At 43.3% G+C, this 27279-nt stretch overlaps 1 protein-coding gene across 2 annotated transcripts in view; it reads right to left on the bottom strand.

The window, feature by feature from the left end:
* The window catches only part of LOC144782636 (uncharacterized), a 235348-nt gene that overhangs the window by 24984 nt on the left and 183085 nt on the right, over nt 1-27279 (bottom strand). The window lies entirely within an intron of this gene.

Below are 27279 nucleotides of genomic sequence, written 5' to 3'. Positions count from 1 at the left end.
CAGTAATGGACCTCTATTTTATCCAAATATATGGGATTTCATGATGTCATTGGCATACACTGTGTTGTTACGTTTCTTGGTGCTTACAGGATTGAACCTGGTACTTCACACTTTCCTGTTTATTACTGGGCTCACTTGTCTCTCGCTGTCGCTACCTTTTGGGCATGGTGTAGAGAGGTAACTATCATCTTCATAGGGCACAGGAAAGACAATTCTTAGAGCTGAATAAACATTATGAAAAATCTTCGATGATATCTTCACTCCCTCCTTTATCTAGTTACTAGCAGCCCGTCCCGACGTTGTCCGGGTATGAAATAGAATGTGTGTATTTGGCAAGGGCAATTTATTTTAAAATCTCGGGGTAGACAACATTTTTTGTTTCATTAAAATAGGGACAGAGAAGGCCCAGCTGCAGCCCTGGTTGATGTTAGCAGGCGCGTGTAATTGGTGTAGTGATCCGCCGCCTGAGCCCGGCTACAGCCATGGTTGAAGTTAGCAGGCGCGTGTAATGTCGTTGAATGAGAGAGTTATCAGCCGCGGGTAAATCCGTTTAATGAGAGAGTTGAGTGACAGCGAGTAGGAGAGGCTGCAGTAATTGTCCCCGCAGACACGCTCATTTGCATGTTCCCCCGCTTGAGGCCCAGATGCAGGCCTGTTTGATGTTAGCAGGCGCGTGTTCCCCCGCTTGAGGCCCAGCTGCAGCCCTGGCTGATGTTATCAGGCGCGTGTAATTAGTGTACTGATCTGACGACTGAGCCCGGCTAGAGCCCTGGTTGATGGTAGCAGGCGCGTGTAATTTCGTTGAATGAGAGCGTTCAGTAACAGCGCGCAGGAGAGGCTGCAGTAACGTTACTTACCAGGCCTCCAGGTCACGCCCCCAGCACATGGCCACAGCAGACGATCTTCTGATTAATGTACAACCCACATGGCATGAAAGGCGGTATGTAGCACACGCCCCCAGCGTTTCTCACACCCCCAGCGTGTCACGCCCCCAGTGTGCCCCTTGATGCTGCGCAGCAACGGAATTGCCGCTTGTATGTACGACTCACATGGCATGAAGGGCGGACACACGCTCCCAGCATTTATCACGCCCCCAGCGTTTGTCACGCCCCCAGCACACGCCCACAGCCCACAATGTGATGGCCATACCACATGCCCCCAGCATTAGTCACGCCCCAGCCCACGCCCACAGCACAACGCAGACACGCCCACAAGGGACTACTTTGCTGGCACGGTTCTTTTACCTTTTAAATGTATAGAGGAGTTGGCCTAACGGCTAAGGTTCTCGACCTCGGACCTGGGGATCTGGGTTCGAGTCTTGGTAACAACGCCAAACATCCTGTGATTCTTGGCAAATCACTTAATCTCCCCGTGCCTAACAAAAATGAATGTGTGTCCTCATGTAACGTAACTGGTGCTATGTAAAGCGCTCTGATACCTGATTCAGTTCGGGTCAAGTTCGCGCTATATAAAACTCTGCAAAAAAAAAAAAAAAAGGGGGGAAGTCTGCATAGCCTATGTCCTTCTGCTGCAACTGCCCTTTCCAACGCTGTATTGGGTGTTGTGATTGGTGCTATGGTTACTGAGATTACCTGCCTCAAAGGTTTGAGCTCTCTCTTTATAATATTAGTATGGATGTGTCATGCCATGCTGTGCATCACAACAGTGGGCACATGTCACAGTCGGCCCTCTTGGCTCTGCAGGTAAATGAGACAGAGACCTGGTCCTTACCTCATTGTGACTTTTTTGATTCAACCTAATAAGTAAAGATGAAACCCAGTAATCTGCACTTGCCAAGAATGTGACAATTCTGACACCTCTCAAAAGAGCACCAGCCGTGCACAGCCTGTCATCAAGGTCTCTTCAATCAATAGGCGAAGAGCGCTGTGTGGTGAACCAGGTGCAGTCAGCTCTTATGATGCACCTAGTCATTCTGCCTCTGGTGCACCCAGTCCCCCCTGCTCTGGTCCCCCCAGTCCTTCTCACTCTGGTGCCCCCAGTCCTTCTGGCTCTGGTGCACCTATTCCTTCTAGTGCTGTTGCACACAGTGCTTCCGGCACTGGTGCACCTTGTACTTCTGGCTAGGAAGATGCTGGAAGCACTCTTTGATGTGGAGTACCAACATCATTGGTCCATTGGAAACAAATCCCCTTCCACTCACTGCTGCTGTGAAAGCAATCCTGGATGACTTAGGATCACCCAAACAAGCCAACAAGGAAAAAGAGTCAGATACACCACTGGTCGCAGCAGAACAGTGAACTTAACTTTGTCACGAATAGCGTCTTTTTCATATTCTTCAACCACTTCTCCCAGGAAAAGGTCATGTTCCCCAGTTTTTCCAAGTTCACCTCCAGATAATGGTAACACCGAGTTGGCCTCGAAGCCAGGGAAACTTAACAAACAACAGAAGTTTGTGGAAAGTCTAAGTGTCAGATCCATTTGTGATTAATATAATGAAGACAAGCATGTGAATGTGCATATTAGGAGTGCCACTGAGGAAGTGGAGGTTATCTTTATCCACACTTCAGCACACACCATCCCTATCATTTCTACTGTCTTTCACTGAAATCGAAAAAAGAGGCAACAGCAGCAACAATCCTGGCCTTAGTTTTGCCCTGACAGGACGTAGCACATTGAGTCAAGCAGCACAGGTAGTTATAGGTTTGGTGCTTGTGAGGATGAGCACATCCCTGGTTTGCCTTTTCTTTACCATTTTTCATGAGCTATCAGCACATTGCTGGGTGTTCACTTTGAAGGCTGAAGTGTGCCAATGGAAGGAGGGCAAACACCTTGGCACCAGGACCACATGACCCTCTTGAGAGGCAGATCTGAAAAGCACAAGAAAGCATCTGCTGGTTTAGCTTCAGGGAGGCAATAATGATAACAATGGCGGTGCATGAGGTGGCCCAGGGCCACACACTGATGCAAGGACACCGCGCCCTGCTACTTCTGGCCTGTATGAGGAATCAGCAACACCTCCACCTGGTAGAAGGCTTTTGATCCTTCACCGTAGCTTCATACAAGTCAACTGTGGCAGTCTGAAAAGAGAATAAAAACACAAATTCGCCCTTTAATCTTCCATGAAACACCCTACCATTAACACAGCATGTTGAGGCGTGATCTTCTCCTGGTTTCTTTGGTGGAATAAGAGGTTGCCGGGCTTGTGGTCACCATTTTCAAAGGGAAGGGTCTGAGCTAGACATATTTATCCACTGTCCACTGTGTTGCCCATGACAATGCTAGAACTGTTTGTATGTACCTTGATGGATGCACACTACTTATCTGACTGCAGTCATCCAGAGAGGTGGTAAAGAGACCGACTACTTGTGAACCGTTGTTCAGTGAGTCACTTTTGATGGGCTTGTCAAGAGGACACATCCCTTTTGCATTGTTGTGGCAGACATACTCCACCCCCACCAACTAAGGGGTATATCAGCAAGGAATGGCAATGAATAACACAAAGCACACTTAGCGCTTGGTTATTCATCGCGGTCTATCTCTGGAATGTATCGCCCTGGTAGCGCGTTATCAACAACACGTTGCTCCAGGGCGATAACAATTCCAGAGATAGCGGTGAAATCGCCGTTTTGCAGGGAACATCGCTGGGTTTCCAGCGATGTTCCCTGCAAAAGGGCGATATGCTTGCTGATACGACCCTGTGGTCGTATCACCATAATCCACCCCCTATGTTAGGGATGGGTAAGCCAGGATTTTAGCAGGCGTTAGTTTTTGGAGGAAACAGCAGTTTTCTCCAAAAACTAACGTGTTCTAAAATGCTGGGGCAGCCTTGTAAACATCTCGATGTGAACATCAGAGATATTTGCAAGGTTGTACTGCCCAGTGATGCCACTTTGCATCTCATTAGAGATGCAACGGAAGGCGTCGGGAAAAAGGGTGCTAACATGCGATTATACATGTTAGCACCCTCTTGTAAACAGGGGGATAGTTTTATCTCCGCTTTTTAAAGCCAAAAAAGCGGAGATAAAGCACTTGTTAATATGCCCCGAATATTCTCCGCGGAGAAAGTGCCCACAGCTCCTGACCCAAGGAAGAAGGAAATGGCAACATTTTTGAATGGCTTGAACGTAGGGGTCTCAGACGAGGTCTCTTACAATTTCTTTTTTAGGGCCCTGGGGACCCCATCCCCCAGGGCCTGACCCCTTTAAAAATAAACAAAAAAAACTGAACGGGAAGGGGGCATGAGCCCCCCTCCCGTGGCCAATTCTGGCCCCAGGGACCCCAACCACAGGGCATCGCCACATTTATTTATTTTTTAAGGAGGGGGATGGGTGGCTCCCCTACTGAGGCCTCTATTGGCCCCTGGGACCCCATCCCCCGGGGCCGGCCTTTACTTTGTAGGTTATTTGTAAAAAGAATTTGGGGGAGGAGGGCCACGTGGCACCCTTCCCGGGCACTTCTAACCCCGGGGACCCCATCCCCCGGGGCATGGCCACATACAGGTCTGCTGTCAGTATCCCCTTAGATGGCCCATTGCCTAAGGAAACACTCATGCCTCTTGTCATTCACCCTACTGATGCTGCCTGTGGACAAGTTAGGAAGGAAATTGCAGCATTTTCGTGGCCTGCAGTGACTGTGATGTATTTTTCAGGCAAAAGCTGATTTTTAACTTGATGAATATAATTTCAAACTTCTTTTAGGGGTCCTTTATTCCCGTCGCCCCTCTGCAACACAACCTGGTGCTTACTTTGAATGTGACAACTGAGCATATATAACAAACGCACAATGTTCTGTTTATGTTAGTGGGTGAGCACACTATAAGCACAGGCAGGAGGGGTGTTCCTGACCTGAGCACTTCAACAACGGACCAGATGGTCTAGGTGGTGACGGAGGGGCGCAGAGGAAATAAAAGTGCCCGAGGTACGTACCTCGTGGAATATAACTAAGATCCAGGGTCTGGGGTTTATTTCAGCAACAACAGCGCTGTATTACATCAGACTCGATGGCCTTGAACTGAACACACAATATCCTGTTATCCTGCTTTCATCATCACACCCCTGGCCAGCCTCCATATTTCACACTTCTCTCTTCGCCATCCTATTCCCTATGGAAGGACTGGACTAACTAATCACTGACTATAGCAGTGGTCTCGGAAAAGGTTACAAGTACTGCTGCTGGTGCACGGACAGAATATCGAGTTTTAAATATCGACATACACAAATATCGATTATATATTGTGATACAGGAATATCAACAGCAAGAATATCGTGGTCAAGAATATCGACTTTTATGTAAGAAGTATAGTTTTTGAAAATATCGAAGTCAATATTATCGTTTGGAGAAATATTGTTGTTGAAAATGTCGATGTTTAAATTAGTGTTATGTATTTTAGTATGTATTTTGAAAGTATGTGATCTATTTTTTGCATAAGTATTGCTTTTGTATTTTACTATATGTGTTACATTTTTAGTAGTGATTAATTTTATGTTAATTACATTTTGCGTTTTGTTCTGTAGCGGGTTGTGGGTTTATAGTGGAATAGGATGGGAAGTAATTTAATTATAATAAATTAATTACATTTTATTGCTTATTAGAACCTATCGAGGAGGCAGGTGCAGCATGGCCGATGCTGTATTGGAAAAGACTATGGTCAGTGCCTGAATTGGCTTCCTATAAAGAAGAATTCATAGAGGTGTGGGTTTCGTTAAAAACCAAGAACAGTCCGTGGCTTCTACATATCAGGGCACTTAGCAATAGGATTGGTTTACCTGATTTGTGGGATAACCCTGAAGAAAGTTGCCCAGGGATAACTAAAGCAGAGCTGATACGTCATCTCAGGTATCAGAATCTATTATACTTACAGAGGTGTACTGCTGTGGGAAGACTGACGGTAGAGTTCCTCCTAGTAAAACCTGAACCTAGAATGGAGGATTTTCTGGATGTAATCTATCCCCCACTTGCGAGGAAGCTCTATATACAGCTCAGGATTTGCAGTCTCCCACTCAGGGTATTTACCTGTAAATGGGCTAATACTGAGAATATTATGTGTCTGGCATGTAATTACAAGCAAGAGGATGTATTCCACGTTTTGTTTTTTTGCCCTGTTTACCAGGCAATAAGGAAATGCTGGTTGATCCCACTTTGTAAGAACTTAGGTTTCAGTCAATGTGCCCAAGCCAGTAGGGTCCTAAGGTACGACACCCCCCCACCCATTGTTTTTGCTGTCTCTTGGTTTCTATTTGGTATGTGGCGTAGACTGAAAGGTTTTTTATAGCAACGGTGTCTACTTATATATATTTTATTCTGTACATCTTGATAACTACTAAGGTTTAATGTATTTTTAGGTCTAAATTTTATTGGATATGCTATTTATTGTCTTATTCTTTTTTTTTTTGCCTATTTTTATATAGCGCGAACTTGACCCGAACTGAATCAGGTATCAGAGCGCTTTACATAGCACCAGTTTCGTTACATGAGGACACGCATTCATTTTTTTAGGCACGGGGAGATTAAGTGATTTGCCCAGAATCACAGGAGGTTTTTGGCGTCGTTACCGAGACTCGAACCCAGATCCCCTGGTCCGAGGTCGAGCGCCCTAGCCGTTAGGCCGACTCCTCTCCCCTTGTGCTTGTATGTATGTATTTTATCTGCACTTTTATGGTCTGTCATGACCGAAATAAAGTTATCAATGATGAGTATTTATTTAATTTAGATTTTATATTGTCATTTGTGGGAAATAATTTATTATTAATTAATTATTAATTAGTTGATAATTGTGTTATTTGGATCATTTTTGTAGGAGCAGGTTGTGGGTTTATAGGAGAATAGGGTGGGAAGTAAGTTAATTTTGATATATGTAGTCATTGATTAATTAATCAATTGGTAATTAATTATGTTAATTGTGTCTTTTTAACCCCTTCCATGCTCATGACGAGCTCAGCTCGTCCTGCAGCACAGTGCTCCTGTGCTCATGACGAGCTGAGCTCGTCATGATCACACCCGTTTTTATTGCTGTCCAGCACAGCAGGAGAATCTCCGTAGCCGCGATGCGGTTAAGGAATTGGTGGTGGGGTTTATAGGGGAATAGCGTGACAAGTAATATATTTAAAATAATTAATAATTCATTTTTAAATAATGCTAATTAATTCATTAACATTTATAAATGACAATTGGGTAATTAATTTGAGATATGATTTGTGGGGTTTATAGTGGTAAAGAGTGGGAAGTAAAACATTTTCAATTAATTAATATGTTGTTGTTAATTGATAATAATTTAATAATGTGCAATTATTTATGGAAATTGTTTAATGAATTTTAAGTGTGTGTTGTGGTATTTATTGGGGTAGGGGGTGGAAAGTATTTTAGGTTTTATTAATTAATAATTAGTTGCTCATTATTATTTATTTATTTATATTATATTATATTATAATATATTATTCATTAGTTAATTCATTTTTATGATAATTGTTTACTTCTATTTTGTGTGTAGAATTTGGTTTTCTAGGGGTAATGTTTGGTGAGTATATTAATTTTTTACTGTTTTAATTTGATTTTTAATTAATAATATTTGTTTATTTGATAATTAATTATGTTAATTATGGAGGTACACTTTTTGTTGAAATTTAGATGTGTGTTGTGAATTGTGTGGTGTTATAGGGTAGGAAATAAAAAATATCAATTTAAGTAACAATGTTTTTGATTCTAATTAATTTCGATAAAAAAAGTATTTAGTTTGAAAAATATTTTTTACATTTTTATTAAATAATGTTTGGAGGTACATTTTTAGATTTTTGTGACATTATAATATGTTTCTATCTTTTGTAATTTTTATCATTTTTATATATGTTTTCTTTTTTGTTTTTAACATTTTTTGTATTGTAGTTTATTTTTTGCGTTGACTTCAATGGGAATATTATTTTTTTCCCCTCTGCTATCCAACAATTTCCCTACTGTTGCACTCACTGGAGTGGGAATAGTAGTGTGTACCCCTCTGCAATCCTACACTTTCCCTACTGTTGAACTCACTGGAGTGGGAATAGTACATTTTTTCCCTCCGCAATCCAAAAATTTCCTTACGGTTGCGCTCACTGGAGTTGGAATAGTAATTTTTACCCCTCCGCTATCCAACACTTTCCCTACTGTTGCACTCAATGGAGTGTAACATTTAAAATTATTAAATATTTTAATGTTTTAATTTATAATATAATGTTTTTTATTAGATATTATGTTATAGGTGTATGTAGATATATATACATATATATTTGTAAATTTCTATATGTTTATAACATTTTAAAATAAATTAAAATGATTCATTTATTAATTGTTTTAAAGTAAATATACATTTATATATTACTTTTTTTAAATGTATGTTCACATTTTTTACATTCAATTTATTAATTATATTTTTTAAGATGTACATTACATATAAATATTTCTTTTGTTAATTTTATTATTTAATATATTTAACATTATTATGTATATAAAAAAACAATATTTTGTACATCGATATTTTATACATTGATATTATTTTTTCGATATTTTAGTAATTTACATTATAAAGATAGGATGTCAAAATTTTGCCTATCGATATTTTTGTATCAATATTTGTGTATGTAGATATTTTTGTAATCGATATTATTTCAGTGATCCGGCATAGGGCCAGACATGTTTTCTGGTCAGTTAGAAGCCCAGAAAACTGTCTTCATACAAAGCAGAACAACTCTTGATTTTTTCCTAGGTGCAAAGGGTGGAGTTTATGCCATTGTACGATAATATTGTTGCTCATTCACACACACTGTCTCGTGGTGTAGACACAATCAGATGGCTCACATCTGAAATAGTGTTAAGGAAGTGCACAAAATAAACAATGGATTTAATCATGGTGGATGGAGAATATTGCCTTCGCTGAAAGGTACATTTGGAGCTCTTGGGTGTAATGTTCTCCTTTCTCCCCTTAATCACAAGCTGAAACATGTGGAGGTGTATAACTGGTGGTTTTATTTGTTTAGTAATATTCTCAGAGCTAAAGGCGCCGAGCGTCTAACAGTGACCGCTCCGGTCGCCAACTGCCGCTTTTCCCCCGTTCGCGCCTTTCCCCGCTGTCTTGTGCGCATGCGTGCGCTTCCTGCTCTAGTCTATGGCGTGACGCGTCATCGCGCACACGCTCATAGACTAGAACGCATACCACATATCTCCCCCCTTTTATATAAACAACAAAACAATTTACTCCTTAAGTTAAGAGTCCCCTTAGCATGCGTATGAGTCTAGGGTGGGGCACCTAGGGAGGTGGCTCCAAACGCTAATGTCCATCCATCACAAAGTCTCTATAGCGAGAGGGCACAGTGACTGCCCTTCCGCTGCGGGTGTGTCTTACCAGCATGTTCTCTCTCTCTTCTGTCTCTCCTTGGGACCTCTCATGTCCTCTCCCATCAGCTCGCTGCTCTGCATTCACCTGTGCGCCATCTCCATCGGTAGGCCTTGCTCCCAGGCCATCCATCTCAATGTCCTCGCCTACACTTTCCCCACAGTCTCCTGTGCTGTGCCCCCCTTGGGGTCTTTCTTCCTGTGAGTCCATCCGTCTCTCGTCTTCTTCAGACTTGGGCCAAACTACTATTTTATTGACTCTGGCCATGCGGTCTTGCGACCAGACCTTGCCGTCACTGAGAAGAGCCGCCCTTCCTCGTACCTCCTGAACTTGTAGGGGCCGGCTGAACTTGCTTTCTCCTTTCTTTTGTAGGGTAGGGAGCTTAACCCTGACCCATTCCCCTTCTTCCAGCACTGTTTCCTTTGTGTTGCGACGCTTGTCATAGTGTGCTGCGTAGATCTTCTGGGCCTTTTCCAAATTGTGCTGCACCACCGCTGGGGACCACTTGCTGGTGATGGTCTTCTCCCTCCATGCAACGTTGTCCCGGGTGAAGGGATGCCGTCCCCTCAGCACTTGGAACGGACTGTACCCCACCACTGAGGGCGTGATCCTGTAGGCCCATAGCATGCTCATTACTTCCGCTTCCCAGTCCTTTCCTTGGGATATTGCTGCCTGAATGGAGCCCATGAGCACCCTATTGAACCTTTCTACCTGGCCGTTGCTTGCTGGGTGATAAACGGCCGTATGTTTCACCTCAATCCCATTCCTTTTCATATATCGACCCCACTTGTCTGACACAAATTGAGGTCCATTGTCACTGAGAATGGACTTGGGTATGCCCTCACGTAGGAACACTGATGTCAGGAATCGCAAAATAGTGTCCGTGTCCATTGACTCCTGTATGTCCACTTCAGGCCATTTGGAATACTTGTCCATTATCACACAAATGTATTTGTTCACCCCTCTGCTGTCTAGGACAGGTCCCAGGATGTCTATGGCCACATCCTCCCAGGGGCCTTGCGGGGTGTCAAACTTCCCCAACGCAGGTCTGAGTGGGCGGAGTACTTTGTCCGCTCCTTGACACTGTCCACACTCCCGCACTTGTCTCTCTATGTGGGCATCCATTCCTGGCCACCAATACATCTGCTTGACCAACGCCTTGGTTTTCACTATGCCCAAATGTCCCTCATGCATCAACTTCAACAGCCTGGGTATCAGTGTCACTGGGGGCACAACACGTTCTCCTCTGTACAAGAAAATTCCAGAATCGCTCAGCGACAATTCCTCTCTCATCTCATAGAATCGTCGCACACCCTCCGTGAGCTTCTTTTTGTCCGGCCAGCCCGACGTGAGGTGTCTCCTAACTTCCACCTTCTCCTCATCAAGCTCGTAGGCCGCCTTCCATTCCTGCGCGCTAATCGACATCTCATGATCCTCCATGCTGGCCACCATCTCCTCTTTGTCCGGGGCCTCCTCCGGCGCCTCCTCCATCGCAGCAGCCCGGCTGAGAAAATCAGCCACCTTGTTTTGCGTGCCTGGGAGATATTCTACGTCGTAGGTGTAGTCCAGCAGCTTCAACGTCATTTTGGCGATTCTCGGGGTCGCGGTGTCATGGCCCGAGGATGTTAACACCTTGATGAGTGGCTTGTGATCCGTTTGCAGCTTGAATCTCGTGCCCCATATGAACTGCCGAAACCTGTTAAGGGCCCACGTGACCGCCAGCATCTCTTTCTCGATTACGCTGTACCGTTGTTCCGTCGGGGAAAGTGCACGGGACGCAAAGCTGATCGTTTCCTTGGATCCATCTTCTCTTTCCTGCGCCAACACCGCCCCTAATCCCTTGTCGCTCGCATCTGTCGTCACTATGGTCTTTCCGGTGGGGACATACCCTTGCAGAGGGATGGCTTGGCTGATGCAGTCCTTTACTGTCTCAAATTCGGATTGAGCTTCCGTGTCCCATTCGAATTTTGCATTGTTTCTGATCAGTTGTCTCATCCTGTAGGTCCGAGTAGCAAAGTGTCTGACAAACTTGCTGTAATACTCGGCCATTCCGAGGAATGACCGCACTTCCTCTTTGGTTGCTGGGGCTTTCGCGTCCCTTATCGCCTTCACATTCTGTTCTTTCGGCGAGATGCCGTGTGTACCAATTTCATGTCCTAAGTAGGTCACTGAGTGAGTCCCAATTCTACATTTGCTCCATTCTGCTGTTAAGCCTTTTCCTTGCAACACTCCCAGGACTCGGTGCAGTTTCTTGTCGTGCTCTCCTTTGTCGGAGCCCATCACCAAAATGTCATCTTGAAAATACTGCACCCCCGAGATGTCCTTAAACAGTCTGTGCATTAGTTTCTGAAAAACGGCCGCGGCGGACGCCAAGCCAAAGGGCATTCTCCTGAACTGGTAGCAGCCAAAGGGTGTTATAAAGGATGTGTACTTCCTACTTGAAGGATGCAGTTCTATTTGGTAATATGCTGACGTGAGGTCTATTGTGGAGAAGTGAGTTATGCCTTTTGTTCTCGCCAGCATCTCCTCGATCCTCGGGAGCGGGAATCTCTCCACAATTAGGTTTTTGTTGAGCTCTCTGAGGTCCACACAGAGCCGGACCTTCCCATTTGGCTTCTTGACCACCACCAAAGGCGATAGCCATTCTGCGCTGTCCACTGGCTCGATGATGCCTTGCTCTTCCAACTTCAGCAATTCCTGTTGCACCGCTTCACTCGTGGATATGGGTATGTTTCGGACCTTATGGACAACTGGTACTGCCCCCTCCTTAAGGACTATTTTATGTACAAATTTGTCCAGTTTGCCGACCGTGCCCTCAAAGACTTTGGGGTATGCCGCTTTCCAGTCCTCATCCTTCGAGAGGGGCCATTCATCTGTTAACAGTATCTGCTCCTTCCCTCCTGGATTGAGTATGATGCCCAGATCTCCTGCATCTCTCCATCCCAACACCGATGGGCCCTTCTCCGCCACATATAGGGTGCAGGTGGCCGACCTCCCTCTGAACTCAAACACGAAGTCCCGGCACCCCACCAGGGGGATGGAATTCTCTGTGTACGAGATGGGTCTGATGTCCGGCGGCATTAAATCGGGCCCCACTACCGGTGCGAAGTCCTCTTCCCATATCGATCTTTGCACGATAGTCCAGGGGGACCCTGAATCGACGGCCACGTGTACCTTCACACCCCCAATGAGCATGTCCGTGCGGGGTTTATCTCTTCGCTTCCCTGCTACATCCAGTACCTGATCCTCTATGCACAGAACCAGATCATCTTCTTCTGGGTCTTCTTCCTCACTCAAGTTTACTGTGGCGGAGTCGATGCACTTGACGGTGGATTTCGACCCCTTCTTCCGGCACACCTTTTCAAAATGGCCGGTCAGCCCACAGAATGAGCACCGGGCGCGGAACGCGGGGCAACGTCTGTCCTGCGCCGTGTGCGCTGCACTGCCGCATCTGTAACAAGCAAATTTGTTACCAGGACTGGAGCGGGCCGCCTGTTTTCCAGTTCCTCTCGTGTCTTTCCTTTGGTCTCCGTAATTGCTTTTGGGCTTGCTGGACTGTGGCGCCTCGTCAATCTTGTTGATCATCTGCCTCGGTCCACCTTCCCTTTTTGCCGCATCGGCACCTCGTTTAGACATTTCAGCCTTCTTGACCATCGCCACCACTTCCTTAAGGGACGTCTCGTCCATCGCCCATAACTTGTCCTGGACCGCTCTGCTGGTGGTATGCATCACGATTTGATCTTTGATGTACTCGTCCTGCAGGGCCCCATACCGGCATGTGATAGCTAGGCGTCGGAGTGCCGCCACATAGTCATCAATAGATTCTCCCGCCTCTTGCTTTCTTTGTTGAAAATTATAGCGGTCTATGGAGACACAAACCGCCGGGCGGTAGTGGCTGTCCAGGTCGTCCAGTGCATTCTTAAAGACATCTGTCTCCGCTGCACCTCTATCTTTGGGTACTAGATTCTTGAACACCCTTACCCCTTCTGGGCCTAAGTTGTGGAGCAACAGTCTCTTTTTCCTTTCTGGTGTATATTCCCCTTCATTCTCATCTCCGAGGGCCTCTATGTAGTTGAGAAAGTATTCTTTCCAGTCCTCCCATTTCAGTTGGGGTTCTCCTGGTCTGGGTAGGAAAGGGACGGGTGCCATCAGAGCAGAAGCTTGATTCGCCATTCTGACGTCCTCTCTAGGGTCTCCCTCCTGGGCCCTTCGTTGGGTAGGCTCACCGGATGCTCCTTCACTCTCTGCCGTGTCGCCTCGGCCCCTTGGGCTACCTGGGGTATTGTCCCTCGCACTTTTCGCGGTTTGCTCGGTTTCCCCCCCGTCCTCTAGCTTGGGGGTGTCTCCCTTGGTTGCCAGGGTGCTAGCTGAGGGCCCCTGGTGTATTGGGCAGCACTGACCTGACTTTTAAGTTGGAGTTTGGGTCTGTATCCTGTTGTTACGCTGCTGCCACGCCCTTAGCTCTTCCTGAAGGTATCCTGCCTTGCTGGCTCGTGTGGGGGGTTTGCAGGGGGTCTGGTTGTCGTCTCCTGCACCTGGTGGTGTTCAGATGCCAGCCTCGTCGCCACTGTAATGTTCTCCTTTCTCCCCTTAATCACAAGCTGAAACATGTGGAGGTGTATAACTGGTGGTTTTATTTGTTTAGTAATATTCTCAGAGCTAAAGGCGCCGAGCGTCTAACAGTGACCGCTCCGGTCGCCAACTGCCGCTTTTCCCCCGTTTGCGCCTTTCCCCGCTGTCTTGTGCGCATGCGTGCGCTTCCTGCTCTAGTCTATGGCGTGACGCGTCATCGCGCACACGCTCATAGACTAGAACGCATACCACAGTGGGATGAGCATTATAAGCCCTACGGCCATCTCATCCCTTCAGAGGAGCAGCTACCATTGAAGGATTGTGAAATTGTAAAGCTTTGCCTTAACATAACTGTAGTCAATTTTCTTGCAAATGTAAATTAACCACTGCATCAAACCGCACACCCTCTCTCTCCTGTCTGGTATTGCAGACATTGTAAAGTTGCTTGAGCAGCTCTAAAAGTTCACTTTTTGTATTTTTAAGATGGCTGAGTGTGTACTCTCCCAGGTTCTGTCTCTACACCTCCGTAAAGCACCTTTGTTTTGTTCCCCACAGATTGCTTTTTCTTTTTCTTATAAACATTTTCAGACTCCGTGTAGGCACGTGAGCAGTTTTCTTCGACAGTCCAGACCTATTGCCTTTACCATTGCTGGTTGTTTTCTGTCACTGTGCTACCATCCCATTGTTTTGTTTAAATAAAAGACAGAGCTCCTGACAAATATTTCTTTCTTTAGGGTTTTAGCTTGAAAAAACAAAATGCAGTATTAAAGATCTTCCCCAGTTGACAGCCAGGCAATCTACGCTGCATCTCTGAGGCTTTTCATAAGAACAATAACAGACACCGAGGGACGGGAGGTGATTAGCCACAGCAGCGGGTGTTGCTATTGAACCCAATCCTTTGACGCCATTAATGAGTGCACCTGCAGTAGCTGAGGATGCCACTTATCTACGTGCAAAATGTCAATTGCAGGTAGTATCAGCAGGAGACCAGATGACAAAACATGAAAGCAAGGTTGCAGAATAACAGGGCAAGCGAATTCTTAGAAAGCTTCTAACCAAAGAATTTACAGGAATCTAACAAAGTTTGGGACTTAACATCACACATGAAATGGAGGCGGCTGCACATGATATATCATGTCTTTAAATGCAGTGTATGCATAGCGTTCATAAATTTAAATTTCCTTTAGTGCACTCATTCAAACCCATCCATCAGCCCTTCTAGCCCATACGAGGCAACGCATCAAATGTATCTGACCATCAGTCTGTCCGTTAATATGTCCGTCCATCCGTCCATGCACCTGCCTGCACATCTGACCGTCCATTCTTCAATGTATGCATTTTTTTTGCATCAGATGAAATATTAAATGAATGTAGACAAAATCCCTCAGAGAGCTTTGTCTTGCTTGTTTTTAATTTCATTTTCACACCTCACTGTTACCTCTTTCATTTTTTGTGATTTTTGGTATAAAAGAGCTAAAGGTGCCTGTACCAAGACCCATTCACAAACCAGGATGTGCAATTACTGTTTTGCAACTTGGTAGGCAATTTTCAGTCTGGCCTTTGTAGCAATAGGTTGCATCACAAATTGTGCAATTCGGGGGAAAGGGAGTTATAAAATGACCTGGAATTTGAGACTTCCTGTGAATAGCTGCATAGGATGGACAACATACCGTCATACTTGCATTTGCTTTCCCAAACATAAAACATTAAAAAAAACTGCCCATGCCCATTAAGGGTACACATGCTGGTCTTTAAAAGATGTTTGCCATTCAGAAGCACATTGGAAGGGATGTGGAGCAGCATACATTGCAGCGGAGACTCCTCGTTACAGCGCAGGAGTGTCGCCCTGCCTGCTGCGAGTGCAGCAGGCATACACATTCATAAAATGGTAATAAATACCATTCTATTATAATGTGTCCCACGCTCGGGCTGTTGCAGGTCGAAGGCAGGGGGTGGGACTGATTAGTGCAATTGCACTATTATTTCATCCCCTGGCAGTGCTCATGTCAGAGTAGTAAACTGTCTACAGCCGGCCAATTTGACATGCGCACTTCAGAGCTAGCAATCTCAGAGCTGAAAAACAGCCAAGGGATTGCAGACACAGGCCTCCAGACTCAAAATGAGTGCTGGGTAAGTGCTTCAACCAATACAGGATTGGTTGGTTTAGTGTTGTACAAGGGAGGAAGTCCTTCCTTTTCCGCCTGAGTCAGCGCTAAGGAGAGCGGCAGGACGAAAGAGACCGTGTCCACAGCTTGCGTGCCAGCAAGCCAGCAAGTCCAACATATATGGTGAGTGCTTTGGTCATTGCACACCGCCATATTGTAATGCTGCCAGCTGCCGCTGATGCATTGATCTCTTGGACCACTGCATGCTTTCTTGAGTGTATCCGACATGAATCATAAAAGGGAAGCGGTCCTTAGGGACAGTTTTCTCATTCTAAATTAGGTACTACCGTTTTTAAGGTGTCAGCATCTGATCGATGGTTTGCAACCACATATATTTACGGTGACAAAACATTTATACATTCATAAGAGCAAGCAGAAAGACCAGAGTAGACTGGGTACCAATTTTGTATACAACAGCCGTGGCCGGTAGTTGGAGTACTGGCCGGGCGGTGACGTGAGGAGGGGGAGGGGCAGGGTGGGGTGTAGTAATGTATGGATTCCGGACCTTAACAGGTAAGTAAACATATAAATGAATAAAACAAATTTTGTTGCGTGCACTGCATCGCATTTGGTGATTTAGAGGATTGAATTTTTAGATTTACAGGCTTTAGAGGATGCAAAATCAATGCCAAGAACGCAGGCATGGCTGACTTCTTTGGGCATCAGGGCTCCACCCTCCTTGCTTTTTATCGATTTTTACTACGCAAATAGTCTATTATTCACTATCAGTTAAAAAAAAAAAAAAAAAGTAAACACAAGTAGCTGAAGCGGGGCTGTAACTGGCAGGTGAGGTAAGTAATTGTAATTGTATTTATATGGTACTTACTACCCCTGCCGAGACGTTGAAGTGCTTTTCAGCGAGTAGCATGCTACACCAAAACCCAAGGAGAATTAGTGTTGGATTAGTACAGGGAATTACGAATTGTTATTAGGAGTGGTTGACACGTGAACCTGTTAGTTGGAAGAATAGGATAAAGGATAGATATAGGAGGGAATAGTGTAGAAACGGTTATTTGGTAGTTCATAGTAGTAAAAGAGGTTTGGGATGAGTCAGAGAGTGGAGGTTGGGGATATTATGAAAGAGGAATAGGATGAGTCAGAGAGTAGTGGTTTGCGGAGGTTTGGGGAGAATTGTAAATGTTTTATTTTTTTACTCTCTGCAGTGGGAGGAAAATATATAAATATGTAGATACATAACCAGGAATAAAAGGTATAGATACATAGAGATTTTAACATGATACATATTTGGAAAATAATCAGGAGATATACAATTGCACTCGATAAAGTCCCATATGTACATGCATAGATAAATATATACAAATTCAGGCTTTACATTTTTGGCTGTAAATAACGTTTTTTATGATATGTTTTTTCTTTTGTATTTTATATTCTCCCCCCCATATTTCAACATTGAATACACTTACAGATTAAAGGCCTGATTCAGAAAGGTGAACTTACACTTTTGTGCAAGTTTATGTTTGTTTTGGAATTCACAAAACTGCATTTAATAGTAAGTTTATGAGTGTGGAGACTCAGCAGTCGGGACAGAGAACTCCACACATAAAAATATATGCCTGTCCTATCTTTTTAGGTTCAGAGTTCTCTGCTCCAACTGCGGAGTCTCCACACAAGTAGACCTGCTATAATCATATTTACACATTATCACTGATATTGTAAGAAATTGGGTTACTGGTTGAGGGGGACCCCTACTCAGGCAGAAACCACAATCCTTGTCACGTGAAGTCACAAGTACACTCTAAATTAACCTGTGCTCATCCGACAGGTAAATTGGCACAGAGCAGCCAGGCTTAACTCAAAGGCAATGTGTGAAGTATTTGCGCAACACTTCAAACAGTAACACAGTGAATACATACCACAAAATGATCCCACACCTGAATAGAACAAATAGATTACATTTTAATTATTAAAACAAATTCCAATAAGTAGAACCCAGGATTTTCAGGTTTAAAAGTTTCAGTTAAAATAGGTAAGTTAGAAATTAATATCATGATCGACTGAGGTATGAGCCCAGGACAAGCAGTAACCACAATCCTAGTCAGGGGGATAAGGCACAAGCATTCCCTAATTAACCTGTGCTCACCCTCCGGTAGCTTGACACAGAGCAGTCATGATTACCTTTAGAGGCAATGTGTAAAGAATCTGTGCCACACTTCAAACAGTAAAAAAGTGAAAACACCACATAAAAAGACTCTACAACAGGTTAGAAAAATAGAGCAAAATTTGATAAATAAAACAAGACCAAAATTACAAAAACCCAATAAGCAGAACTTGCGTTAAGAATTTTCAAAGAATAAATGGTAAATTGTATTTATTTATTTAGTTTCTTTATTTATAAAGTTTTATATAGTGCGAACAAGATCCCGAGGGATATCAGAGCGCTTTAGAGTAAGATGGGAGGAACAACAAAATGCAATATTCATATCAAGAAGGAGGGAGGAAAAAACAGGAAAGGTTGTAGTGTAGTTCCTATCTTCCCAATAGGCTCTGCGCATTGGAATAATACCTACAGCAGTAAAGGCCTAGGCCAGACGTTAACTAGGTCTACTACTGTCGATACTAGACTTAACGTTTTGGGTTTGCCAGCGTAGCTCAGAGTTCGCTAGAAACTTTCTCGAATGTTCAAGGAGGACTTAACTTCCCTGATTAGACAAGAAGGGATTTAGTTTCTGACAACCATAGAACATGACAACTTTGCTCTCCCCTAATCAAGAGTCAATCTCGAGAGTCGTGTGAACAAAAGGCAAATTATTTTACTCAGTCAGTACGTGCATTCTTAGTCTCATCAGAATGTAGAGAAAAGGAAGAGACGGGCGTGTTCAATAAAAAGGTGTTATTTATTGATCAGTCTCTTTTCTCGTACAAGAGAAATGGATCGATATTATTGCGATACTTATAGTTAAGTAAAGTGCATACATTAAAAGCAATAGTATAAAATAATACTGTAAAAACATTGATATGGTTTCTAAGCCATATGATGTTTTAAAATGAATAAAATATATTACATACACATATACATTTGACTAAACGTACTCAACTGGTGTTTCTAGATACGCCTACCCCGTGTACCTGACCTAAGTCTAATACGTGGGCGGGAATAGAAAGTTACAGTTTAAGTTAAGTTTGTTTTTGCCAAGTGAATAACTAAAGAATTCTCTGTGAGGGGTTATTCAGTTCTGTACCTGGAAGTTAGGATGAATGAGGAATGGTATCTCTCTCTCTGGTCTCGATATTCCAGGCTGCCTGCGAGGGCTACCCGGAAACGCCGGTGCTGGATTCTCGGCAGGAGAAACCAGCGCGTCTCTCAGCGCGTCAGAAAGGCGGGGCTGCTGCCAGCGGGGTCTGCTCTGCTCTCGGCTTCGGCAAGGATGGCTTCTCCGTCTCGTCACCACGCGTGTGTTTGCATATGGCAAGATCGGTAATATTTATACCTTTAAGGTGCCGAGATTGACGTAAGGATGGACATAGATACGTCAATAAAGATGTCATACGACTTGCTCGTTAGCACATTCTTTTACTAAAGTTCTCGGTGAAATCAAAACAATGGCCGCAGGGTTTTGCCCAGGTTGTCATAGGTTTGATTTGTTATGAGAACTCCGTATGCCTTATCAGGGGCTGGAGGAATATCGCTTGTCTAATTAGATCGCAAGCGTTATGACCTAATCAGATAACACGTTCCTGTGCCGTAGTGTGACTGCGTCAGATAACGGTATCTGCATCATGGGGGTTTTCTGCCTCATGGGCTGACTGCTAGTTAACTTGTTGGTTTGTTTAACTAGAATAGGGTCAGGAATAGGGGGATCGATTCAGAACCGATAGGAATACATGACACCCACTCCACGCTAACTATGGACATATTTACTAATCTAGGCATAGTATAACATAGTACAACATACTATAGAGTAGTGTGTATACCTTACCACCCCAAAATACATAAATGCATTTTGAAATTTTCAAATATACTGAAAAAAATTGCAGACATATATATATGGTATGCACTCAAGCTGTAGAAAAATGCCAAAGTAATCGCATTTGTATACATTATTGCTTATTTGGTATATGAGAATTACACATGAAATGGTTTCTGACAGAAAAAAGTTTCGAGACCATTCCATCACAGAATAAAATATCTTTATGAACAAGCCAGCGGGCAGCTAATGTCTATAAGCTATCTAAAATGTAGAAACCTTAGTTCTCTAAGAATAGTTCTTACTTTAAGCAGAAGATAGTGTCCCGAAAAATATGCAAAAATATTTGGGGCTACTGAAAAAACTGCTGTCCGTGAACTGGAGCGAAAATGTTCATGTGACTTTATTTTTAAAGTTGAAGGCCGAATTCAGGGAACGCCGTGTGCGAGCTTGCTCAAAAGTCTCTATTTCTGTTCGGGTGAGAACATCATATCATTTAGGCTTTCGAAAAAACTGTCAACAGCTTCCTGGGAAAGTTCCACTAACTCGGAAATAGGTGTAATCATGCATTCTTGCGCATGATTGTCTCCATTGACATTCTGATTTGCATTACTGACAGAAGGTCGTACCTGTTCGATGCTGCTTTCATCTTGAACTTCACTACCCATCAATCGTAGTGGTGAAGCTTCCACGAATGCCGTCATCAGGATTGGTAGCCTTTGAGGGCAGCACAAAGCATGAACCTTGATCGGGCTCAACAATGTTTCTGCATCCATCGGCGCATCCGATTGTAGCGTCAGACAGGTGTCTAACAAGCATTCTTCTCCGCATAGCAGACACCTCAATACAGGTAAAACACATCTTTGCCACATTGGTCGAAATGATAGAAACCAAGTCATGTTCAGGTCTCTAAGCCGGGAAAGTCCCAGGATTTTTGATATCCGGTCCCGGTATCCAATGGCTAGGATTGTTTCTTCCCTTGTCGCAAGAGTTTTGTCTGTGACATGGGTTGCCATAACGAAAAATAAGGACTAAGAATAGGATTCCTGCAATTAGTCCCAGGATCAGGGGAAGTCCGCCAAAAATCGAATGGACGAAATCTGGAAAAATACCCAGTATGGCTTTGAATGGTGTTAATGCCATCGAAAATACTGTCTTAAATACCTTTGAGACCCCATTGGTATCAGAAATATTTAAGATTTCATTCAGGATTTCCGCGAAATGTACGGGGGAATTAGTTGATAATAATGTATGTATCTCTGCAGTCGTCCTTGCGACTTGTAGATCATACGTTTCTTTTGATGACGAGAGCCTGGTAGGCGTCTGAAGAAGGACTGTTTTCATTCTGCTTAAAGTATCTATTCGAATAGAAGTAATTTTCAAATCGGGCCATGCCCTTGCCTCCCTGTCTGGGAAGGAGCTGGGGAACAATGTGCGTCCACAGCACTTGACCTTCGCAGTAGTAGTTACTAGATAAGGAGTCCCGGGCATAAGACTACAACATCTGCGGTCTACAATAAGAATGTAACTTCCATTATAGAGTCTTTGAAAGAATGGTTCTATTTCAGTTGCAGGTGCGCCTTGCTGGTGACATGAAAGGTTGTATGAATTCCCTTCACAGGCTCCATGCAAACTAATTCCGTTACACAGAAGTGTGCCACTCAGTGACATCGCACAATTGTTGCCACTAAGAAACACTTTCTGTCCTTTATTACTGACACATGCATGTGAATAGGGCAGGTTCCATGTTGTTTTAAGGTACCCCTTTCCCAATTTCTCGTACATGCCAGCCTGTATATATTTTTGGCAGTATTGAAACCTGAAGGTTGAGATTGGAATATTTATGATTCCATGTATTATCCATTCATTGACAGGTCGTTCTGACATTGTCATTGGTAATCTTTCTAGTTTTTCAATGCTCAAGATTGTATAATCAGCACCCTTTTGCGCCATACTGATTTGTCTATCAGTAAGGTTAAAGATTTGGAATAGTGACGTTGTGTTGATTAAACGCCAAGGCACATAGCCTGAACGCAGATTTTGTAACGTCCAGCCAAGCTGTACAATAGAACGCAATTGTGACTGACCGTGTTGTAATAGCAGTAAGTCTTGCGATAATATATCGATTGCTGACGACACAATGCTGTCCAAAGAAAAAATTCTGGAGGACAGAGTCATTAACCCATTGTCCACTACAGAAAGTGATTTTTCCAAATTAATACGGTCAATTTCCCGTATTCTCTCTGCTGTTTCAATTTGAGTAACCTTCCAGGCCTCATTGTAAGCTGCATATACAGAGGCTGCTATGAAACGCTTTTGACGCTGTTTGCGTGGTCCCAAAGTGAAATCACGCAAGTCAGCACCATCAGTAAGTAAAGTTAGGTGTTGCTTAATTTCTGCCAGTGTGGAAGTTTGTAGCCATTGAAGGCATAATTTGCCCACACTGTAGGTGGTTATTATCCCTGGGTGATGTCTTTGAGGATATCTAGGGTCTGGCCTGGTCATTTTGAAACCCTGTGTTTTGTTCAGGAATCTGTCTTGACAGTTATTAGTATCTGTGGGCCAGATCAACCACTGTTTCCAATCAGGATGTGTTCTGTTTTGGTTTAATATATGGTTTACGTCTATCTCTTCATCTGTATCAGAGTTATTGCTAAACATTATTGGCTTTGGAATAGACGGTTTATTTAAATCTTTGATTTTGGCTAAGCCAAGACAGGTGGTCTGTTGAACAGTGTCATTTAAAAATATCATTTGTTCTGGGATCATGCAGGCTCTAAACAAAGCTTCTATACCCTGTACTTGCCATTCTTTTGTACCCCAAACACTTTTCAATTCAACATTTTTGTCCCAATAATCAAATCCAAAAGTATTCATTTGTTCAAAAAATGAGTCTGAATATAACAATTTTGTGTTGGTTATCATGGTTTTGGTTCCTGTCTTGTTTGACATTTTAAAATAAAATGTTTCAGCATTACTTGTGTTAAAACCTGAAAAATATGAATATTTGTCGTAAACGGTTCTTGAGCTCCCTTTTGGAGGTGTTGCACAATGTTCCCATTGATTATAATTTAAAACATTTCTAGGTTGTGCAGATCTATGTAAAAAGTGGTTACCATAGTGGTTATAGCAATACATATTGTCATAATTTGTAGAACCCTGCAAATAATCATGTTTGGTAAATTTAGCAGACATTACTAAGTCAGATATCATATTATTAATGCTTGCGAAGTCCCAATCATCAGCAAATGAGTTTGGTTTTGCAAAGTCACTCAATGAGATCTTAATTTGGTGTGGATATTTCAGGATCTCGACCGGACCATAAATTTCATAGTCAGTGTTGTGTCAGGCTACCCCACCAGGTATCGGATTGGCTGTGAAGTTGGCTGAAGAAAGTTCTCTTTTCTCGACGTGTGAAGATGTGTGTGATTTGAGGATCAAGTTGATTTTATGACTTGCTGTGTCCATTTTGGCATATTTTCCCTCAATGAAGCGTCCCAAAGTAAGTACCATGATGAGCCAAAGTATGAGGATAAATGCACCAAAACCCACCCAAAATTCAATCCATGGAGAAATCAGATATGTTTCTTTCAGTTGTTTCAAAGGTTCCTTAGCTTTGTCTTTAAAGGATTTTGATGATGGCTGTGTCTTTGATTCACTGAGGCTTTCAGAGGAATCATCGAAGTTTATGAAGTAGCCGGATGCAGTTCTGTCAATTGTTCCAATTGGTTCAGGATTTTTGTTTCTTGCATTTTCGTTTGGTACTTCATTATAGATAGGTGTGTCTCTGCTAAATGTTTTTATTTGGGTTTTCAGAGGTCTGAGTTCTATTGCATTGTTGCATAGTCCTTGTTGTTCTTCTGTAGGCGTTTCGAATGTGATGAGCCACTTCGTTAGGACCTCTGTACTGGTAGCAAACCTTGGTGTTCTGCTACTTATTGGGAGTCCACTTGGCCTACTGTTTGTTATCGGCCACATGTTGTGGTTTTACCAGGTCGATTGATACAACTCGGTTCTCCTTTTTACCAGCAAGTGGCGGTAGTACAACTGATCTTGTCCCGTTGACAGACAAGACAGGAACTGCTTTTCTGTAAGAAGGCCCAAATTCCTTCTTTACCGCGATCTTTTCCCTGACTAGATCCCCGACTTTTGGAATCCAGACAGGTCTTGCTGGGACAGGTGGTGGTTCTTCAGTGGTTGTTGGCTGTTGTTTCAACTTTATGTTGCTCAGGTCTTTTCTTGTTTTGTTTAAGTCCTGCAAAATAGCCAAACGGTCTTTGATATCAAAGCTTTTTTCTTTCACCACTGAAGTCTGACTATCAATGTCAGAGATCATCATCCTAGTTCCAAATAATAATTCGTACGCACTGAATCCCTTCAGAGAATTTCTTGGCAAGTTATTGAGACTACGTTGGACACTTATTAGATGTTTGACCCACCCAGCTCCCGAACCTAATACCTTTGCCGTTATAGATTGCTTTATGTCACGTTTTTTTCTTTCAACAATTCCGTTCCCCTCAGGGTGAAATGGACAAGAGTACCGCAATTGCACGCCCATGCTGACCATGGCCTCCTTATAAGCCCGAGAGCTAAAAGCAGGACCGTGGTCTGAATGCAGCATGCCAATTGCGTATGTGCCGATAAAGACTCGCAAATCTTTTATAACAGTTCTGGCGTCAGCCGTTCGCTGGTGATCTACATTATAAGTGGAAACTAGCCTGTATATGTTAATCGCAAGCCATTCTTTTTACTGGTAATATTATCTGCCGTAATACGACGAGGTATCAAACTGTTTCTCTACCCACTGCGATCTCTATTGCAGTTTGGGCAGCGTTTTACAAACATGGTGTGACGCAGGCTCATGCCTGGCCACCAGTACCGTGATTGTAATTCTTCCAGAGAATCTTTTAATTTAAGGTGTCTGAGACCCTCGCCCATGTGTGCGTCTGCGATTAACAAGTTTCTCCTGTCCATGTTTGGAATCACTCTATCCCCCACTCCAGGGATTCGAGCAAAAGGGACGGAGTTTGCATCGATTATGTATGTATAATTGAGTGGATAGTTGATCGGTAACGCTGAGCAGTCGCCTTTTGATGACGTTTTCACCGCCAGCACTGTTTCACCGTCAATGTATTTTAATGTACGCTTTTTTCGAACTACGGGAGCCGATTTAGTGGCTGCCGCTGCGGCTGTTTCAGCCAAAGAATTCCCCACAACATGAACGCCATCACGCTGATGACTCAGTGAGTGAGTCACGTGAGTCTTTGGTAGTTCTTTTTGTAAAAGAGCTATTTGTTCCCAGAGCAGTTTCTGCTTTATTGGTGCATCTGTGTCATCTTTGTAACCGTTTTGAATCCATGTATGCAAATCGCTGTTATATGATTTGACACAGTAATACGAATCTGACACTATAAGTGTCGGGAATTCGCGATCCGCATTATCTAGCGCCATTTTCAATGCTAATATTTCAGTTTGTTGTTCTGAATTACTTTCTACTGAGTGTGTCTTTGTTAATAGAGGTTTTAGTTTACCTCCGCGCCACACTTCTTTTGTAATCTCACATGTGGGGTTGTATGCTTGTTCTCCCCAAACGGAGGGTTGAGCATGTCCGTCTGTATAGATTACACAGGCGTAATGTCGTAAAGGCAGAATGTCGATTGGCAGAGGATATGTTTCTTCATATTCTAGATTTTTTAATTCTTCTAGTTCTTAGAAAATTGTCAGCCAGGCTATACTTGATAATTCATATCCTACGTACAGGACCGTCAGATGGGCAATTCTGGATTTTTTAAAGTTGAATTTGTAACCCTCTGCTGCGAACCCAAGTATTATGGTGTTCACTCTTTTCAAGTGAGTCTCCAAGTCATCATCTGTTAAGTAAATGTCATCGACATAAGATAATGCTTCATCATCATATAGTTGAAGTAATTCTGTTACTCTCGCTGAGAATACCCCCGGGCTGTTCTTGTACCCCTGGGCTAACCGACAGAATTGTTTTTGAGTGCCATTTACTGAGAATGCAGTTAAATATCTGCTCTCTGGTGCTATGTTTTGACAAAAGAATCCATTGGAGATGTCCAAGGTTGTTTTGTATTTTTTGCGCACTATGTTATTCATTAGTGCAGCACTGTGTGAGTTTTGCACTGCAAAAGTTTTGCAACATGTGTTAAGGTGTCGGTAATCCAAAACTAGACGATATGAATTGTCTGGTTTGGAGACCGGAAACAAAGGATTGTTCATTTGTGAGGTGCAAGTTTCAATCACCCCCTGGTATTCTAGCTGATCTAGTATTTCATTTACCTGTTTTTTAGCTTCTTGCTTAATTGGGTACTGCCTTTGTGCAGTAGGTTGTGATTTTAACTGGATTTTGTGAGGAGGAGAATCCTCATCCCATCCTACATGATTTTTATATAAAGCAGGTGCTAGAGCCACTCCCCACTTTCTAGCAAGTGTGTATTTTTTATGAATTGGAATTTGATTTGAGAAGGCAGGCATAATTACTTCTTCGCCATGAGGGCACTCCCTGACAAACTCTGGTGGCCAGTCTTTTTCAGCTAGAAGGATGTCATAACCCTTGGAGAGGTTATCCCAAAATAGTCCCCTTATTTTCCTAGTCTTATCTCCCTCTATACGTAATGTTATCTCGTATATCTTGTGAGGTTTGCTAACCCTGGTGTCTGCAGTTTCCACTTGAAGATATTCATTCGTGTCCACTGTCTCCAGATGATTCATAAGGACTTTGCGAGCTATGCTCACTTCTGCTGCACTGTCTAGCATTGTCTGAGCCCACTCTCCGTTTTTCAGTTGTGTCCTCAGTATTCTCGGCATTGTTAACTACCTTGATACTGGCTACCTTCTTTTTTGGAAATTGTAATTTCTTTTTTAGCTGAGCAGGTTCCTTGTCTTTGGACTTGGCGTGCTCTTCTCTTTGTTCTGATCGTCCTCTTCTTTCCGATTTCTGCGAGGAATTCTGAAAAGATTGAGAGGGACGTGTATCAATGTCTTGATATCTATCAGGTTTTTTAATATTATCCCTATTTCTAAGGTTATATCTATTCCCAGAGGGGTCACTCTGCGGTGACCTCTGTCTTCGGTTTGGAGATTTTTCTCTTCGCCTAGGAGACCTTCCTCTGGACTGGAATTTCTTTTCTTTAGGATTGGATTGTTTGTTTCCATCCCAGTTCTTTTTTGGTGAATTGTTATTAAAAAATATTTTTTCAGGACTTTCAATTAGTTGCGGTTTTACTGGTATTCCACCTAAACTATCTCTACCTAGTTCCTCAGAGGATTTTTC

The sequence above is a fragment of the Lissotriton helveticus genome, chromosome 9 (assembly GCF_964261635.1).
Source record: "Lissotriton helveticus chromosome 9, aLisHel1.1, whole genome shotgun sequence".
NCBI lineage: Eukaryota > Metazoa > Chordata > Amphibia > Caudata > Salamandridae > Lissotriton > Lissotriton helveticus.
This window is presented reverse-complemented; position numbering and strand designations above follow the sequence as displayed.